Source organism: Lytechinus pictus, chromosome 16, assembly GCF_037042905.1.
Source record: "Lytechinus pictus isolate F3 Inbred chromosome 16, Lp3.0, whole genome shotgun sequence".
NCBI classification, from domain to species: Eukaryota; Metazoa; Echinodermata; class Echinoidea; order Temnopleuroida; family Toxopneustidae; genus Lytechinus; species Lytechinus pictus.
In genome coordinates, this window is record NC_087260.1 from 28458598 (window position 1) to 28480078 (window position 21481).

At 35.9% G+C, this 21481-nt stretch overlaps 1 long non-coding RNA gene across 1 annotated transcript; it reads left to right on the forward strand.

The window, feature by feature from the left end:
- Positions 1–13450: 13450 nt before the first annotated feature.
- LOC135156934 (uncharacterized) lies at positions 13451–19330 on the forward strand. The gene is made up of 2 exons (XR_010295997.1): positions 13451–13586; positions 15909–19330. It is a non-coding gene; the product is annotated as an uncharacterized LOC135156934 (long non-coding RNA).
- The last annotated feature ends 2151 nt before the right edge of the window (positions 19331–21481 follow it).

The following is a 21481-nucleotide window of genomic DNA, read 5'->3' on the forward strand; positions in this document are numbered from 1 at the left end:
ATGGTGGTGGTGATGATGATGATGATGATGATGATGATGATGATGGTGGTGATGGTGGTGGTGGTAGTGTCGGTAGTGGTTGTTGTTGGTGATAATGATGGTAGAAGAGAAATCAGCAGAAGTATATCGCATGTTGAGATTTTCTTGTATGTTTTCATGAATGTTGTCATAGCAACATTCATGAAAACAACATATGATCAACATGAATTCACCACTGTAGTAAGCCTTAATATATGAGGAAGTATGTACAGAGGTCTTCGTCTCTTTCAGAGGTTAATTCCTAGCCAACAATTGTAAGTGGTGCCCATTGGAAATATGTCTGCAGTACTGTAAACTGGTCTGTTTTAGAGACTACTCTCTCTTGCCTCAGACATCACCTGCAAGCCAAGACATATCTGAAATGTTTGGCAACACTAGGCTAATAAACAGACCCCTCTGATTACAATCAGTGTCCATACATAACACAGATGTCCATCACTACTTAAAGGTGGTTTGCTTGGGTCCATCAAAAGGTCAGTTACACTGTGTATACAGCATTGTGTCAATCTTCTCAACTAGTTGCTTCCCAAAGAGCTATGTGATCCCTGGACAAAATATTTGGGAATTTTAGAATTTAGTTGTCAATGGGTTAAAATCAAACAGCTATTGATGAGTGATTCAAGCCAGGTATTCATTTTTTTAATTGAAACAGTTGAAATATAAGTAAAGTAAATGATCACACTCTCCTCCCCAACATTGTTTGATTATTTATTTATTCATTTATTTGTTTATTTATTTGTTTGTTTATTTATTTATTTATTCATTTATTTATTTATTTATCAATTTATTAATTTATTCATTCATTCATTCTGTTATTCTTTTATTTATTTATTTTATTTTATTATTTTTGTATTTATTTAGATTGGTTTATTACAGTGTATCTTTACCAGTCAATTAGTTCGAAATTGCAAAACCCTTGACATAAAATCTTCAATATGCAATTCACTCAAACTGTCCTAAAGAAACAATAATTACAAATAGAAATGTTGTTTATCATGGTGGAGATGCATGTGTTGAATTATGACATGCATCTCCATCATGATAAACCAAAAATTAAAATACTTTTATTGGAATATGATAATAAGGCATCTGTCATGAATGGAACACATTTTTTCTTCTGTCACTGAATAGGGAATCGAGGAGAATGTCCTCAATAGACACTCATCTAATGTAGATGTGAACTGAGGGGGTGTATAAAACAAACAATGCATACATTCTTGTGCAAAGAGGACCTAAATAATAAACAGTGCTCGCCAAATGGATATACAGCACTCGGTCCTGCGGACCTCGGTGCGGTATATCCCATTGGATCTTCTCGCACATCGTTCATTATTTGGCCCTGCATGCACGCGCTTACGTGCATTATTTGTGTACTGTACAATTTACCGTGCTAGCCCACTTTGATAAAATGGGCTAAGCTTGGAAAATTGGTGGGGCTAAGACTCCCCTTAGCCCCACCTATTTCCTAGGGTCAAGGAAAATTTGTGCAGTGTGAAAAGCAAAGCACATTACTAGGCCTTTGAAAGCATTGTATCTGTAAAAATAACTGCAACATTTGCGACCTTTTTCGCAGATAGCTGGCATCTATACAATATATGAATAATGTATTTGTTTTGCTTTTGTCTGATTCTCTGATATTGTTGTACAACAAAACAATTTTGACGTTCTGGAGCTTTGATTTGTTGTTTTGTCTTTTGCTACAGGTATCCTCCGTTCTATGATGAGAATCCATTTGGTATTTACGAGAAGATCTTGGCTTGTAAGATAGACTGGCCTCGCTCAATAGGATCTAAACCAAAGTAAGTTCTATGCTACACTGTTTTACAGGGTTCCCACAGTCATGGAAAATCCTGGAAAAATTTGTGGTCATGAAAAGTCAGGGAAAAGTTAGGGAATTTGAATATTTTATGAAAAGTCGTGGAATTGCATTAACCTCTTGGCTGTGGCAGCTGTCCAGTTTGCCATGTCTCGCAACTCTCATGCATTGCTATTATAATTGGTATTCATGATTTCCCTTTTTCCCTTTTTTTGTGACATTCCAAATTCTACCTAACTCCCGGGACGTCACTTGAAGTCATGGAAAGCAGTAATTTAGTCATGGAAAAGTCATGTTAATTCTGTTTTCAAATTTCTGTGGGAACCCTGTTTTACTTCTGTCCAAGTCTTTAAGTCGGTTTATTACCGTTCGGTTCAAAGCAGTCTGGTAGAATGCCCAAACCATCCAACATTCTTTGGTCTATTACCAGTTTGTCCAATATCCATTAGGTCTATTGACCATATCATCTATCCACTGTTTCTTCGAATAAGGATTAAGCACAATAACCATGTCTCTAAGGTCCATTTGTTCTAATAGCCATCTGCTCTATTACTATTCATGATATTGATTTAGCAAGCTCACATCCTAAATTTCCCCTTTCCTCTGGAAGTAATCTTGTCCATTTATTACTGAATGACAAAAATCGAAAAAATTCAATAAAAGGGGATTTAACCGATCATTACCTAAAGCTTAAAAGATTAGAGAAGACAGTTTTTTTACTTACGCTTGATTTAGTGGCCAATGTCTTCTTTGAATTACAGGGATTATTGCAAGTGAATGGATTTTTATCATTTGATTTGATTTGATTTGATATTACCAGTTTGCCCAATATCCATTTGGTCTATTGACAGTATGATCCATTCACTGTTTCTTCAAATAAGGATTAAGAGCTAAAATCCTATCCTCTAAATCCATTTGGTCTATTAATATTCATAATATTGATTTAGCAAGATCACACCCTAAATTTATCTGTTGCTTATGGGTGTTTTTATTTGTGTGTTGATTTTTTTGTTGTTGCATTGATGCAACTATTTCACCGTAGGCTACAATATAGGTGCACAGAGAGAGAGAGAGTGTTGCTTTTAAGCGCACTAAAACAATGAACACAAGTTCTAAAATCATTTGCATACCTTTTCTATCTACCATACTGTGAAAAAAAATCACAGAGCTAAAAAGAATGACACCACCCCCCCCCCCCCCAGAAAAAAAAAGTCAATTGTAAAGGTATTTGGAAGCAGAAAACCGTGAAAATAAGTGCAGATATTGCATTATGTGAGTATTGGATTATTGAATACAGCTCTTACCTTGAATGCATATTACAAGCTTATGACTCTCCTGTCACTGTCCAGATATTGTTTACTACTTAAGGTGTTTTCATACCCACCTATCAGGAGAAATATCTCAGTTGTGTTTCTTGAATCTGTTCAGAAATTAAGCATGACTTGTGACTTGCTGTTTCTACAGCTCAATTTGGCATCATATCTTTATTCTTGGTGTTAAAAGGAATCTGAATGCAAAGTTTAGTATTCAGAAAGAGCTCCTATATGGAGATTGAGGGATGTTCGGGCTCTAATGTCTTCTACTATGATATCATTATACGTCATGAGTGTTTATTTATGTATTTCATATTACAATGTGCTGCCAGTAGAGGACAAATTTCTATGTTTTTAAATATGGACCAATAAATGAATCTGAATCAATTTAATTTGTTTTCAAAGTTGAATAAAAAATGAAATTCAACATGTTAAATAGGGTCAGTCGGGTTACAAAAAAACAAATGTTATATTTTATGACCTGGTCCCACTGGCCGACAGGCACAAAATGTATTCATAATGGATACCGCGGACAAGCAAAATTTTGGGGTGGCTCCATCCGTTTTCATCCGCTCTATACAACGGACGAAATGGGCGAACAATGAAATCACAGTGGACAGATGCTCAATGGATATAGAGCGTATGAAAAACGTATGCAAAGAGTACATATTGGATACATGATGTTTTTCAACGGATAGCAAGATTCTTTTACGTTTTACACCCTCTCTGCATCCGTAAGCGCACTGGGCCCAAGCCTTAACTTAATAGTGATGGTTAACATTGGTTTGACTTTTTAAAAATCTGAGCTAGAAGGTCACACTTGTCACCGAAATATAAAGTGACCGAAAACACCATCTTAATTTCATCCCATACACTTATGTGTACTATTTAGGCGTCTATAAGACACCTATTTACAAAATCGGGGTTTGCCTTGTAGTTTTAGCTTTTCATTCTCAATAATGGTTGTTTTCAGGGTTTATTAGTTCTAATACATGCACTTGTACACATGTTTCATCTTGGTTTGAGAATTTTTTAAATCGGCTGCTCACAAATTTAAACAATACCTTTAATTGTTATGAGGCCAGACTAATCTTGGTAATATTTAAATATTTTTTCCTGATTGGGGTGGTGTAAATATGGTATTAGTCTTATAAGAGCATTCCTGAACCAGTCGTTGTGGATTTGCTGACCAGTTGTTCGTCCATGGCTCGTCCATGATTGTACTTGCCAGTCAGCTGACCTCACGATGTTCAACAGGCATTCCAATGACCTATTCAGACAACAGGATATAAGACTGTTGTATTGGTGTCATGTCCGTTTGCAGACATTTTTCCTGAGGGGGGCAGGATGCGTTAACTTAAAAAAAAAACCTTGAAAGCAAGGGAGCAAAGCGACCGAGCTTGACATTGGGGCGCTTTTGTAATACCCCTTTCACAGTTTTTTGCATTTGATATGTAATATAACAAGAGTTAATCATAACTTTTAGATCTTCCCACAACTTTTAATTTAAAAAAGTCCTGGCTCAAAATGAATGGTCAAGGTTGTCAAAGCCTTTCTTCAGCTTTGGTTAAAGGTCAATAAAAGTAGTATATCATCTACATTCCAGTGATATTTTACTAATCGTACTGCACTTATCGGACATTTGTGATGAATCAAACTGTTGAGACGTAAAAGTTATAATTTAATGATGCAGAAATAGGGGATTTCATGGTCAATAAAGAAACCCCATTAGACATGGTTAAACTGGTTGCAGGAATAGGATTTAATATGGTTCGGTGGTCAAGTAGGCCTATTCAAATGACGTATGACAAATTTTCAATTCACGCTTGATTTAGTGACTAATGTCTTCTTTAATAAAGGATTAAGTCAATTGAATGGATTTTCATCGTGATTATTTGATGCTCCTATTCGCTTCTAACATTTTTCTGCAATAATGTTTTTTTTTTTTCTGTTTAATTCATAATTTAGTATAAGTGGCTGAGTAGGTTTTACTCATGTGACCAAAGAGATAGGCTTATCTGATTATATAAATATACAATTCATATTGATGTGTTTGTAATGAAATTTGACTAAAACTAATTTTAAATTGCATATGCCCAGTAAGGCAAGAGGATGAAAACTGGATTGAATTGAGTCCCTCTACATTCAAGGGAAATAATTTTAACGCAAAATGTTCATATCATTCATATTAAGAACAAAATAAATCAAATTAGATATGGAAGAATAAGTGAATATTACATTATTTTACATTCTTCACATTGTGTCAAGTACGTATCAGCATTGCATATCATAGCACAGATTGCATTTTTCATTTGCGCATTGTGAAATAAATTAACAACAATTTTTCTTCTGGGAAGGTGTCGATGCAGTGTGCTTCTTTGATACGTCTTCTGTTTCTATTAATGCTTTCTTTTAATTTTCTTTTTGTTTGTGTTTTATAAAACACATATTTCAGTTCCCATACCAGATATAATACCAAATTTAAGAATCTTAATGGTTGCATTCTATTTTTCAGTCACCATTCTGCAATTATACGTCAGATGGGTACTGTTCTACAAAAATTAGATATTTGATTGAATACAGTAAAATGCAACAAGCCAAAGAAAGAAAGCAAGAAACCAAATTCTATAATTTCAAAGTGTTAACAAAACTATCATAACACCTTAATTAGCATTCAAGATTTGACTAGAATTTATTTTAATGTTTTCTATTTTTGGGCGGGGGGGGGGGGAGTGTGGAAAATACAGATCTGAATTACAGAGAGAGTAAATGAAACATGCTCTTACAAAGTACCAGTAATCATTGCTTGTATGTATGTACAAACGTTTTACTGACTGCCCAGAATTGGAGTTACGGATGATTTATTGTAGCGGAATTGATCTGCCTATTGTTTCAAACATAAGTGCATAGCACAAGGAAATACTGTTATATTGATTTTCAGGGTTGTGTTACCCCAGTACAAGGACGTTATAACCCCCCATGAATTGCCATGCTCCACTTGCCCCAGTCAATAATATCTAGCCTGAATGAAGACCGGTGCGTAATCCAATCTTCTCAGAATGGTCTAGATCTATGTTCATTGTTTCTATTCAATTGACTGAAACTTGAATGAAAAGTTACAATAGTGATTACAACAAGCATCTCGGAATCAGGCCTACACTGTAACAAAATTCACAGTAGTCAGTATAAATATCAGTTGTGGTAACGATCTCAAAATGAGTTCGAACAGAATCCAATTAAATGACCATCCCAAAATGTTTGTATGTATAAATACAAAATATGTGGCAAATGGCTCTGGAAAAAATGTCTAATTGATGAGAAATGAGCAAAATAAGTACAGAATTCTTTAAAATGTTGGGTATTTTTCCAAACAATATTAATATGTCACTGTCCTACATATGCCTTTTTGTGTTAGTGATCATCAGAATTATTGGTTTTTAGCTAATATTTCATGATTTTACAAAGATAAGTTGATTCCAATGTACAAGAACTAGACCTATGATAGTATGGTAGCATTTAACAGTGATTTTAAAGACTTTTGTTTGCTGTAACTAAATTTATTTTACCTTTAAAGTTACAATGCCCTTTGAATTGCGCCACCTTCAGACCTAAACTGCCTCATATGGACCCGGCATCCTTAGCCAGGATGCAACATTTTAATTCGTAGGTCTACATTCTTGTGTTGTTGTGTTGTATTGTTTATTTTTGCTTAAATGCACATTCCATTCAGATGTAAATTATTTGTAGTCCTGTAGTCTTTTAGTTTCACTACAATGATAAATAATATTCTTTTAATCTCATATGTGGCATCAGTAAAGGGGGCGAGACTCTGACCCTGTTCTCATAACCGCCCTAAAACTAGTTTACTTGAAAAAAGTTTAATGTGTCATGAGAATGGTGGGTACCTGGTTCCCTATTCATATCCATACTTCAACTGTTTTATGTTTCATATTACCCTCAAGTAGTTTTATTTCTTCTTGCACTCTTTATTTGTTGACCAATTTTGATTTTTTTTTTTCATCCACCGGTATAGCTACATGAGGGTCACCAAATTTCAACAGAATTCTTAATCTCATTTAATATGCTTATTTATGCATATTTTTCAAAACTCACAAACAATACTTATATATTTGTGGACTTATTTTTTTTTTCCATCTAAGAGCTACATGAGGTTCACCAAGGTTCTACACAGAATTTAGTAATTTTAACTTTAAAAATTATGCTATTCTATACAGAATTTATTTATAAATCCCCAAAAATGCTTCTTCTATTTCATTTCTTCATCAATTTCAATTCTGTTTCCTCAATTTATGTCACCAATATAATTCACTACAGTGTCAACTGGGCTGAAATGAAAAAATTGTGTTAAATTTCTTTGTGAGATGCCGGATGAGCTCCACATCATTGATGTGCTAGTTTCTTCTTGCACCTTGCTCCTTTGACTTTGGTGAATATTTTTGTCTCAGAATTTAACACACCCATGGTTTCTGAATATACAACTCCTCCCTTTGTTATACTAGGTTAAGCTAGTTATTTCTTTAATATTTCAGATAGGTTTCCTAAAACATCAATTCCCTTTGTGACATTTGACCTTGGCCCACCTGCTCAGTGTTGTCCCCAGGTTTAAGGTTAGACTTTTGTCAAGTTGAAGGGTTCCTAGACATTTGCTCCGACAACAATTGCTCCGATGGAAAATCAGCACATTAAGAAAGACATAAAACCCAACCTCCAAAACTAAAAGCCTGATCCTAATATTTACATGATTCTGAACCAAAAACTTTACAATCCTAACTCTAACCCTATGCCCTCTGAGATAGTAAGACCCGAGCAAATGTCGTAGGAGGATATGTCGTGTCACCAGTTGAAGATCTATCATGACAATTATTGTGCTTGAAAAGTTGAAAGCCCCTCTAAAGTTTTGGTCGCAGTTCTAGTTCATTACTACATTATTTTTATGAATGTGTATGTCCATTGGCTGTTTTCCACACCAAATTATTTTTCATAATAATCATGACTGGCCTGTCAGGTCCACATGGAGAACAATATTTTAGTGCTTTATTCCCTCTAATTATTGATATCTTTCAGTTCATATCAATTATAATCTCTTTAGCCCCCCCCCCCCCCCCCATGAAAACAAATATATATTCCGAAACTCTGAATCCTCTCTTATGATTTTATTTTTCCTGGGGTGAGCTACAATTGTCATGATTGAGAACAGTCTTTTTAGAGAGGCCCACAAGCGTGCAAAAATATTTGCCTTTGATTAGTATTAACTGGTTCAGAAAATGACAGACGCTTGCTCGTGGGGGAGACCCCCCTTCGTCATCAGTCATATTGAATTTTTATGTTAGATGCATACCCCCTGCATTCATTCAGGAATCTTTATACAAAACATGCATCTCTGTGATCAATGAACTGTATAGTGAACTATTCTTGAAATTCAGTTCAGATATTGTAAAAGTTTAAATAATTGCATTGGTGATGTTGGTTACATCTAGTGCACATACGTGTACAAACTGATAACTTATTCATGGCAAATATTGGGAATCTAGACCCATATGGGACATTTTTATATGAGTGATAATTTTTAGAGAAAAAAATCAAATCTTTCAAGAAAGACCCTAGTTATTAAAGCTGTGTGACCCCTATCCCCCCCCCAAAAAAAAAGTGGTTAGATAGATAGATGATAGATCGCAATGAATCATGATTTATAGAAATATAATTTGTTTGAGAAATGCCCACATTCATGGTGGAGGTGCATATTTTTGTATTATTAGGCCTAAATTTTTTCGTAAATATATATTTTTTTAAAGTAACAAAGCAGATTAAAACTAAAATGACTCACTTCATTTCATCTCTAATAGTAGAGTCTGAGAAACCAGACTATCAGCCAAATCAGGGTATCATGCCCAGTTCATGTGATTCCCTCATTGTTTGAAAGTACACATTGACCTCATAGAATTCTCAACTCGTTCTGGTTGCCATGGTAATCACAAACAATTGTATCAGTCTATTAATAGCAAGGAGAACACTCTCCTCCTAGAACGAAAAGTTTTATGGAGTGCAAGGGGGGGCTGTCTTTGCCCCTTTTTGATTTATATTGGGCCTCTGAATTATGAAATCATAATGCCAGGTGAATCTTGCATACCTGTATTACTTGGGGTTTGTGCATTCCATGGCGTGCATGATTTACGATCCCAGAGAAAAATGTTTGATGTTTCAGGAATATTTTAGGAGGGCTCAGAGTGATTTTCAAATTGAATTTATTGTTTTTCTCACTTTTCATATTCATTTTTTATGCCCTTCATGTCAAAATGTCCTTGACATTAACTCTTTTTCCAGGGCCCTGGGAGAAATTTCTTTACAGGGGACGCTGATGTAAATTTGACAAGCAAAAAAAAAACGGTTTCGCTACAAAAAAATTGAAGGTCATTTTGGTCGCGAGAAATATGTCAAGCAAGAAAAGAAAGGTCGGTCATTTTGGTTACCTTTTTCTATTTTGTCACACTGACAAGAATTCCAGGGGTGCTGCCTATGGAGATTGATAAATGCAGCACCCCTGGGAAAATCTTGGGGGGTGCTTCAGTATCCCCAGCACCCCCGCTTCCCAGGTCCATGTTCTTTTCCATTTTATATATCACGTATATGCATATACACCCACTGGTTGTCGTGGGTTTGGGATAAGTATTGCATGGGCTCCATTCTGTTTGTACAAATTTTGTCAATTAACATCTATTCGAAAGTGGGTGAAAGAGAATGCACAGTGACTAATGATTAGGCCATTTATTATTATTTTTTAATCATCCAAGTCAAGTTATAGGCATATTGATAGTTTTGTGTCTTCCCCCCCAAAAAAAAAATGGGGAAAATATACGAATCCAGAGATAATAGATATTCTTGCCCACAGGGAAACTGTAATAGTGTCATTGATCATAATCAATTTGAGAAACTATTTAGCTTTTTGAGGCGTAAACAGATGCTCACAAACATCACCTGATGTAAATTAAAGTCCTTTTGTTTCTGATTGGAAAACTTGAGAGATGATATGAAAGTTGATGTGAAACTAATCACAACATTTGAGTCTCTTCGTCATTGTCATCTCTCATCACTTCCTTAGTGCATCAAAACTGATACCGAGCTTTACCTGGAAACCGTCTCATCCGGCTGCTACCCGGCCTCTCCCCCCACCCTCCTTCAATGTTGAGAAAAAACATATTGATACCACTATGACCTGTGCATATATATCTAGAGCCAATTTCATGAAGACTGACAACTATAGTAACTTTGTCATTATTGTAAGTAAAAATGAAAGCATTGATTGTGAGTGAATGCTGAGCCCTGTTACCATGGTAGTTACCAAAATGGCGAAGTTACTACATTAGTAATTGTTTATAAAATGAGTCCCTGTTCTGCAGACATGAACTAATTCAAGTCCTAAGCACTATTCTGTAGGCCTCAAGAAACTTTCCCTGATAAATTTGGCAAGTCCACTCCCCAAATAATGATAATAATATGAACTAAAAGGAGTGCATGTGTGAAAACAAAATAATGATATATTCTCACATTTCAATGAAGCATGTTTTTAATAAATGGTGGTGATATTTTTACCTGATTGCTAAGAAAGCATGAGTGCTTTTAAGCAAGCAACCAGAGGGCCGACAGCTTAAAGGGCACCAGGGCACCAAGTGGTAATCAAACTCGGGTCACTGTAGTCCGAAACCCCTGCTCTACCGATTGAGCTATCGCACTTCCTAAGATAATGTGATTAATTTAAAACAGTTGGGGCCAAAATGTTGCCCCATTTTTCACCTTTTATCTCTCTGCCAGCAGTGGCGTAATGAGCCGAAAATTTTATGCGATATGGTGTATCTTGCAAATCTAATAAAGAGTTGCGAGCCTGCGAAGCAAGCAAGCAAAAATTTGACATTTTTATTACAAAAATTCAAGTTTGTGATTGATTTTGACATAATATTTAGAAAATAATATCATATTTCACCCTCATCCCTTTCATTTTCTTTCCTTTTCTCGTTTATTTTCTTGGTCATGAACAATTTTGAGGGGGGGAGCCCCCAAACCCCCCATCTGTACACCAGTGTATGCCAGGCCAACAGCAGCATCATTGTATTCATATATTTTATATTCTTCCAAATGGCCCTGTCTGTAATATTCTAACATAATTATTCTTGTTTCAAGATGGGAGATCACCCTTTTCCACCCCTCGACTGGCTCCCTTTCCCTCCAAAGCTCTTACCCCTCTCCCTGAATCTCTATTCCTCAGACAATGCATTATATCTCATCCTCTCTTGTACCCCTGTAATCATCCTTCAGTAATGGCGTTTAACAAGAAAATGTGTCGCGGGTGGTCCCCCGTGATGCTTGTTAGAACAGTTGCATGTGATTCACTGCAACGGAATGTACGATCCCTCTAACAATGGAGTAACCCATCTGGAGGATTCTCGATTACTTTCTCTGTCTTCAATTCCTAAGAAGATATTTTTTTCTTATTGTCGTTCTAAAAAAATAATATATGAGATTTTATTTCTAGTGAGACTTATTATGCATTTAACTATTTGACTTGGTTTGAATACCCTTTTGAATTTTGGGTCATTTTCATCTGTTTTGATTGATTTGGTTAGGAATATTTTTTAAGTCCCAACTATCATTCTTGATTAGGACGGTGCTTCAGGAAGCCGTTTGTAAGACTGATACATGTTTCTAAGTGCTAAGTCAGTTTATCATTTGGTAGAAATGGTCACCAGTCATTTATAAAGTCATCCATAACTTACAGAGTAATGAAACCTTATCCCTGTTTTCACTGCAGTCAATAACATGTTCATAGTTGTCTGAAAAGTTTGTCCCACTTATATTATGTAAGACAGACCATGGTATTATGGAGTTATTTGACTTCATGTTGAACTCCATCAGTCCGATTGCTCTGTAGGTTTTGAGCCAAGTGTGTTAGGGTGCTGTATTACCTCAATGTCAAGTACACAAAGCCATGGTGTCATTATCTGGAATTCCATCCATGCCATCGACTTTCTGGTAATTCCAGAGCCTAGCGTTCAAATAAATCAGGACTCCTGTCATTTTACACATAAAAGTGATGAGCCTGGCCATTTCCTGAAGTTATAGCATGCAGGCCTGCTTTGGGAAAGTCTTGCAGAACACGGTCATTTGGGATTAAAGTTAGAGGCTACAGGGGCAATTTTCTTCCAATGCCCTTCAAAAAGCATTAAAACAAGCCAACGGACTGTCAATGGCACCAATCATCCTATCTTTATTTCCGTATTTCTACAAATGTCTCTTTATATATTAAAAACAGTTGTCATTTCCAAAAAGCAAACAAAAATTTGAAATGAATGGAATAAAACATACCTAAGAGTGTGCACTGTCTAGCCGAGAATCTGAGTTGAAAACCCGGTCACTAATGTCTTTATAATATGAGTTTGAAATGAGTCAAGCACCACAGCCGTAGTTTATGATTAGCCTAATTCACTGGTTCTTGGAAAGTAGGCTTGTCATCATCATTTTCTTGGCATTGTGCGACCCGTTACTAACTTGATTTCAAGAAGATTGTTTACATGTTGATTTATGAACTTTCACTTACTTTTATTTTCTTGTCCCTTTTCCAATTATCTGCACTGCATGGACATCTGTTCTGGTATTTTGCAATGTCACTGTATCCCTGTTATCTATTTCTCTCTTTATCAATTATATTTGCACTCTCTTCCTGTCTATCTCATCCTCTATTACTCTCCCACGATTTCTCTTCATGTGTGTTTGCTCATGTCCAATCTTCCCGAGTTCCTCCCATTTGTTTTACTTCTTCCTATCTCCTCATCCCTTCCTTGCCTGTCATCATCTCTCATTTCTCCCTTTCTCTCCTTCCTTCCAGCTATCCACCCCTCCCTTAAACTTTCCCTCCCCCTTTCCTCTTCCCCCTCCCTCCCCCTTTCCTATTCCCCCTCCTTTCCTACTCCCCCTCCTACATGTACTTCTTCCTTTTATACTCTTTCTTTCTTTCCCTTCCACCCTCCACATTTCCTTCCATACCCTATTATCCAAAACTCCCACCATCTCTCTTAGCTTTCTCCTTATAACTTCACCCCTCAATCACACCTCCTATCTTCTCCTTTCTCTCTTTTGCTCCCCTTACCTTTATTCTTCCATGCCCCACCGTCTTACCTCCCCCAGATCCTTCTCTCTTTTTATTACAAGTTTGTGGTTGTAATGAAGATATAGTGTTGCCACTTATGATGACTCTGCCCTTATCATACTACAGGAAACTAATCCAGGGTTTACTGGTAATAGACAGGACCAAGAGGTTAGGCTGCATGAGGGCGGGCTCCAATGACATCAAGAATGCTGATTGGTTCGAATCCGTCGACTGGGAGATGGTTAGACAAAGACAACTCAAGGTGAGTGGTATCCCTGAGGGATTCTAAGTTTTGCAAAAACCAAATTGTAGCGGCGATTGGCCGAGGCCCCAGAAGGGGGATGCCCGATGCCTTTTGCTATTGTCTTAGAACCACTGTCGGTAATGGGGGAATTTTGAGCGAAGGCAGGTCAGGTGGTAACACAACATTTGCTCCTGCGACAATTACTCGAGGCTTAATTTCGTCTAAGATGTAGGGTTGCAATAGGGTTTTATGTTAGGTTTAGGGTAGGGTATAATGTTAAAAACATGGTTGAAGTTGGTCATTCGGTTTAGTGGGTGGAATTAAGAGCGGAGCAATTGTCACCAGAACAAGTGTCATGGAACTGGTCATGTAGGCACCCAAGGCAAATTGCCATGTCAACTTTGGCTAATGCAAATGCTTGTGGTGATGATAGAAATAGTAGTAGCTCTGCAACAAAAGCAACAAAAATAATAGTAAAAATACATGAGGGCCTACAATGAAATGTAACTAGAGTAGCTGCAGTCAGCAAACATGTCAAGTGAAAGTGTGTAAGATGAAGGAATCATGTGCTTAGCCATATGATGTCATGCTAGTCATGGGGGGGACACTGCTCAAATCAACTCCAGTGCAAAGGGTAGTTCTCATATTAAGATCTGATGTGCTTTGAGGAGCATCAGCAGTAAATCAATCATCATTAGAGTTGTAGCAATGATAACAATTCAGATCCAGTTGTCCCCATGCTCTTACGGGATCAGTACACTTCCCTGCTGATCTAAGCCTCAAATATCCATTATGCAAAATTATTTGTAGTTTGAGTAAACTATCAGTGTATTTATTCAATTGGAAATTTTTACTTCAATTTCTTCAAGGCCCATCATCATTATTATTATCATTCTTTTTTTTTAACTCAAGCTAACCCCATAGTGATCAGTCTTAAGATGATTCCAGGAATGGTGGTGATATTAGGTTCAATTTACAACCATTGCCTATAATCCCTACTTTTAGTTACCAAAATTGCAATTCATGTAAAAAAATCACCAAACTTAGATCCTGTAAGAAGGTGAAATGCATTAACTGTATTTCTTTCTTGAATATATCAATGACATTTTGGTAATTATTGTTTGGTAGGCCGAAAAAGGTTATCATCCTGTTGAGAAAGTATATAATAACCCTTAAATTTTATCCAATTATAATTACATAGTCCATTGATTATTCATAAATGGAAAGGAGCCGTATCATTGGTAGATATCTGCCCAACTGACATCATAATGTTCCGAGTCTAACCTGATGCTAAATCTGCCACGATATCTCAGGTCTCCAATGATTCACACTACGTCAAAACATTCCAACCCAGATGTCAAGACAGAGATCCTCAGATCAGTGAAAAATCTTAATTTCTTTCGCAGGAGCTGTTTAGAATAGAAATATGCCTTTTTTGGTCAGAGATTTGAATGCATTACGACCCATTGACATTAACAGAAATATCATTTGATGGTGGCTTTTTAAGTTGTTATATTTAAGTTGACAATTTCAATAGTTTTGGGGGCTGATCACGCTAGCCACTGTTTTTCTTTTTAATGCCTTCGAGTTCTCATGTTACTAAATGAGACTGTGTTCCAAAATTGTGGTAAAATTACCATACGATATTTTGATAGGGATGAGTTGAGTGATGATAACACTGATTTGAGTTTGTAATTTTGTGTAAGAATTTAAGATTGTGCAGGGGATAATTTTCCTGGTATTGCATCGCAATTTGCTCCACATTTTTGAAAGACTGCTATGCATAAAGTCTTTTGTATAGCATATTTTTACATAGGACTGTACATTAGTTAGTTGAGAGCTTTTCTCTTATGACCAAAAATGCTATTCGAATTTGTAAAGCAAAATTATTCCATGTTGTGTCCTTATTACATGGGGGCAGTCTGATTAACCTCATACTTGCACCAATCACCCTAACCCCCTCCCTCCACTTTGCATGATTCAGTGCATCCTACATCATCATCCTAACCCTCTTACTCTCCTCATCTTGCTGCTTTCATGCCTTACTTGACCATCCCCTCCTCCTCCTTGAACAATCCATCTCAAACTCAAAAGCCTTTCTTAAAACATGCCCGTCATCCATCCTAAGCACATACCCATACCCCATTTGCCTTCACCTAGTTACACCTACCACTCCACTTTTTCTTCCAATCCCAGCATCTGCACATATCCATCCTAAGCACATACCCATACCCCATTTGCCTTCACCAAGTTACACCTACCACTCCACTTTTTCTTCCAATCCCAGCATCTGCACATATTGACAGAGTACTTCTTTTTTCTTCTCATCTTCTCTTCCAGCCTCCAATTGTTCCGAGGCTAACCCACCCTGGTGACACAAGTAACTTTGATGAGTACCCTGAAGAGGACTGGCAATCGGCAGCTTCTTCTGTCAAGGCGGATGTCCTCAAACTCTTCAAAGACTTTTGATGGCAAATGCACCCTCTGCTCCGGAAGGGGCATTTTGAACTCTTAAAGGAGGATTGACTCGATAAACATCTTTTTACCCAACCTATCACGGCGCTAGGTACTGGATATTCCTGAAACGACATGCAGGACACTCAAGATTTCAGTGGTACAACGTTAATCGTTTCCTTGGTGCAGTTATGACAAAGGCCCATCATGGCAAAATTTGGACAAGCCCAATTGGCAAGTTAAGCCTCTTATGCCAGTGGCGGACATGGTAGAATGTACATGTACTCCTTGATCTTCAAACTTGATTTATGAAATAGATATAGAAATTTTGAAGGCCCTGATTATGCAAACCTAAGATATGGCACAAAGGTTCTTACAATTTTGTATGTTCATGATGCAAGGGACAATGTCCTCCTTAAAGAGCCACAAGAGAATAGCCTGTGAAACAAGGAGTGAACAATCATGTAGTCACTTCAACTTATAAACATTTTATGAAATATCGTACTGTGTTTAAAAAAAAAGACATTTTTGAAGAGATCATGACTTTGTTGAAACACTACAAATGGCCAGTGGTATCAAGTATGAAGAATTGACTGATCTAGTATGGGTACAATTCTTTCTTGAAGCATGGAGCGTATTGCTAAGATTACCAGGAACATCACTGAAGAGCCTTCGGAGAATGAAAGAGATCTGAAAAAAAAAAGATCCAGATATTGCTGCAGCATCAAGGATTTATCATGTTGTGGTGTTCTCTACGTGTTGACTCTCATATCAGAATTTAACAGAGTTATAATATACCTGTCATTATTGTAATTGATAATTTACACAGATGAAACTGAAATCAGGCCTACAATTAATGTGCAGAAATCATTAAATTAGATTAAAGGCCAAGATTTTGTCATTGCTTATCAGAATGATAACTTAGCTTGATGATTATCAAAAGTACTATGAAGATATATTTTCATGAATTAGGCTTGGCTCATTATTAAATAAAACATAGATGTTTGAAAGTCTTCCCTATCCTTGCAATAACCTTCCAATATTTTATACATGTGAAGCTGCTTCAAAGCTACTTGTAAAGTTATGCATGATTTTACGATGACTGGAACATATTCTTATACTTAACCAGACTGTCATTTTATTCTTCATCCACAAAAGTTTAAATACAATCCTTGTAGATAAGAAATTCTAGTTAGCAAGCAATTCAGTTCAAAATTCAGTATTTTCACAATTAGCATATGATTTTAGGAAATTCACTCCTGTTTTATGTGAAGTACACCAGAGAATGTTTTCACAGGAACATATGCCAGTCTTTTGTAAAATTCATGCATAACCTTATGAATTGCTATTTGTAACAGACTTCAGGCACATCTATCCAAAGATAATTTGAAAAGTGTTGTCTTCCAAAAAAGTCTACATGGTCACTTCTTTGGTGCCCAGCAATACTGGTGATCAAATCTAGTAAAACCTCATGTAGCCCAGCTATTTCTCCTCCTTCTTTTTTCTTAGCAAATGTTTACGATGCTGGACCTTTATTTTCTTTTCAAGATTTTATTGGAAATCTATTTATAATTCCAGTATGTTCTGCAGATACATAGAAATACTTCTTTCCAAGGTTTATTACTTAATATGAGATTAGAGTTGCGAATATTTATTCTATGTCTTGCCAGTTGACACACATTTTTTACTGGATTTGTTTTCTGCTCTTTTATTATCTATTGACTGCAACTATTTCCATGAAAAGTAATTTGCTGCCATGTAGCTTCCAAGGTAGGTTTTATTTATATGTTTTATTCAACAATTATCCCATAAAAGAATGGGCTCTGTACTAACTTTGTTAACAGAAAAGGGAATTTGTATTTGGTAAATTTTGTGTGCTTTTAAAGTAATCAATATTACCAAAAAAATATTTGAATTAGATAATCTTTGATGATGATAGTGACCGGGGATAGTGATAAATAATAACAACATTTGTATTTAAAGTCACCTTATCCATTTGAAAACCTTCACCTTTCTCTGATTTGTCTTATTGGTTAAAAACAACTTATTTTTCAGGGAGAACTTCCCCTTTAATATCTGAGTGGAGAATAGCAAAATGTGGATATCCAGGAGTGATTCCTAGCCAAATGACAGTAGGCTATATAGGCTCTAACAAAAATTTTGATATTACACTGATCCTGAAAAAGCTGACAATAATATAGCATTTAGAGTGCGCCTCCTATCTTGTTTCTTATTCAGAGATGCAGGGGGAATTCTTACACAAAAGGGGAGGGGGTGTTATTTGAAATATGATGAGAATAGATATGTCTTAAGGTTGGCTTTTAATGACTCTATATAGACTTGACATTTTTGTTGATGAGAGTGCATTCCACAAAGTGGGAGCACTATAATTAGCATTTTAAAACACTCCTCATTTCACAAGAATTAATATGTAGTACTAGTCCTAAAGAATTTATGTATACTGTGGACTTTTTACGAGAATTTTGTAATGATAGACAGTACTAAAGTGACATTTCTATTAAAGAATTAGTGATAACCGTTGTAAAATGTATGCTACGAATGAAAATAATCAGTCTTTTCATGATTTTGACTCTGTATAATAATAATGATCCTTATGAACAGAAGTATGAAGTACGATTGTCACATTTTATCTGCTGGGTGCCATATGATAGTTTATGGAATTATATCTTTAAGGCCTGGTCCCACTGGCAGATGGACACAAAACGAACTCATAACGGATACAACGGACAACCAAAATTTCGGGGTGGCTCCATCCGTTTTCATCCGCTCCAGACAATGGACAAAATGGGCGAACAATGAAATCACAGTGGACGGATGCTCGTTGGATATAGAGCGTATGGAACACTTATGCAAAGAGTACACAAAGGATACATAACGTTTTCCAACAGATGGCATTATTCTTTTTCGTTTTACATCTTCTCTGCATCCGTAAGTGCAGTGGGACCAAGCCTTTAGCTCTTGTTATACTAAAAAGTAGAAAGAAAGATATTTTCACAGTGTATTTTTAACTCTATCTGGTCATTTGAGATGATATAACTGTTTAGCCATCTTGTTTCATTCATTGGATTGAGATCGGCTGCTTGTGCCATTCTACGCAATTTATTTTAATTTCATTTTTTTTTCCTTTTGGTGTCTAGTAATATCCTTACCCTCCTGAAATGCAGTGAACAAACAGCCTAACTTTTTCATCTTAATTTTTTCCTTTCATTTTTTAAGATTTTTTAAAGAAAACCAATTTGATATTTTGCTCAATATTTCTGCTTTTTTAACATTTGGGTTAAAATGAATTTGCTAGTAAGGCCAGAAGTAATTAAGTGTTCATCACAATGTTCAAAAGAATTTGTCTTTCAAAATTTTTGTGGGTTTACAATAGGCTTTTACTATCACCGTTTAAATGATTTTTTTTTAGCCACATCCCACAAGATATTCAAACGATGCACAAATATTTCGCAGTGAGGGTTTCATACACGTTTTCCAGTGGTGTAGGAGCTACTCCTTAGACTAAGAGGTATAGCTTGCGATCATGGATCTCAAGCTTTAAGAGCTTTGCATCATTTTCATTTTGCTGTAGTAATTTAGGATTCTTATCAGATTGGAGTTGACCACCTCTTTCAGGAGTGTCAGATAGACTATAGCCGTAATATGGGCAACAGATGTCTTAACTCCTTCAAGTTCACGCCTTAAACCGGACAGTTCCCTTAACACGTGATCAAATCTTTCACTCATATCCTTATTTAAAGAAGAAAGCATACCTTTCATTTCTTGCTTAAAGACACTGAACTGCACAGAAAATGGTGGGTCCGATTGCTGAGGTTCAGTGAACGGGCTAAATCGGTGCAGGCAAACAGTGCGGAGCCATAGAATGATTGCTTATCCGACCTATCAGAATCATAGGCCACACCCAGTATCTCCAAATGGTCTTTTCCTTGCTTATTTTGTCAAAGGTTTGCTTGTAGTCGTTTCTTCGTCTGATTACCGGTACTCATAACTGCATTGAGTCAAGTGTAGAGAACTGGGAGCAGAAAACTGCAATTTTAGTCTATTTTCTTGGAGAGCTGCCACAAAATGCTGATTATCTGAAAGCGCCATCTATAAAATAAGGTAGCGCCCGTCTGTGTATGTTACTAAATAGGTAACAAAAGCCTGATTAGGGCTTGAAATAGGAAATTTAAACACACCTTATGACAGCTGTGGTAGCATACAGTTATACACAACATTCTTCAGTCTAATTATGTTTCTTGAAATTCATTCAACTATTGATTTTCAATTTATTGCATTTCAATGTCTTTTGCCATGTTCTAAGTAATGGGTTTTATTTCTTTGTTAAAAAAACTCATAATAGTAAGATTTTACCTTCAGTCATTGTATTTAATTCACACTAGAAAAAGAACTACACTTAATGGTCAAGATATTTGTTGGTGTAATTAAGTGAAATAAATTATGCAAATAGAATGATTTCAACCTTAAAACTGAATTGTTATCCAACTCCCAATGTATATGAAAATTGTTTGTTGATTTTAATGAGATCCTACTGCTCAAATTCTTTTAAATCCAAAGGTTACGTTGCACAGATGGGAATGATTGGATATCATTTCATGTACGGTACTTAAACTGCAATTAGTTCGGTTAATACTCCATTCTTAAAGGTCAAGTCCGCCCCAGAAAAATGTTGATTTGAATATTTAGAGAAAAAACAAAGAAGCATAACACTGAAAATTTCGTCAAAATCGGACGTAAAATAAGAAAGTTATGGTATTCTAAAGTTTCGCTTATTTTTCACAAAACAGTGATATGCACAATTCGGTGACATGCAAATGAGTCAGTCGATGATGTTCATCACTCACTATTTCTTTTGTTTTTTATTGTTTGAATTAAACAATATTTCAATTTTTTCAGATTTGACAATAAGGACCAACTTGACTGAACTATATAGTATTAAACAATGCTAATTCCACATGTTCAGGGAGGAATTAATTGTTGTTTCACTTACAGTGAGGAAAAAGATAGAATATTTCATATAATAAAATACAAAAGAAATAGTGAGTGGATGACGTCATCAGTTTCCTCATTTGCATACCGACCAGGATGTGCATATAGCTGTTTTGTGAAATTAAGCGAAACTTTAAAATGTCATAACTTTTTTATTTTACATCCGATTTAGATGAAATTTTCAGTGTTATACTTGTTGGATTTTTCTCTTTTTATTCAAATATTCTTTTTGTTGGGGTGGACTTGTCCTTTAATAATTTTTCATGGAAATTGAGAAAAGATATGAATAATGTGCATTGAATAAGAAGAGTATCTTGAATTTAATAATTAAATTTACAAAGAGATTATGATATAAGAAATACATATTCCTTGCATATGGGAAAAAAATTACTTATTTATTGAAATGATCCATTTAATTTTTTTTTTTTCAAGGCCATATGAAATTCTAG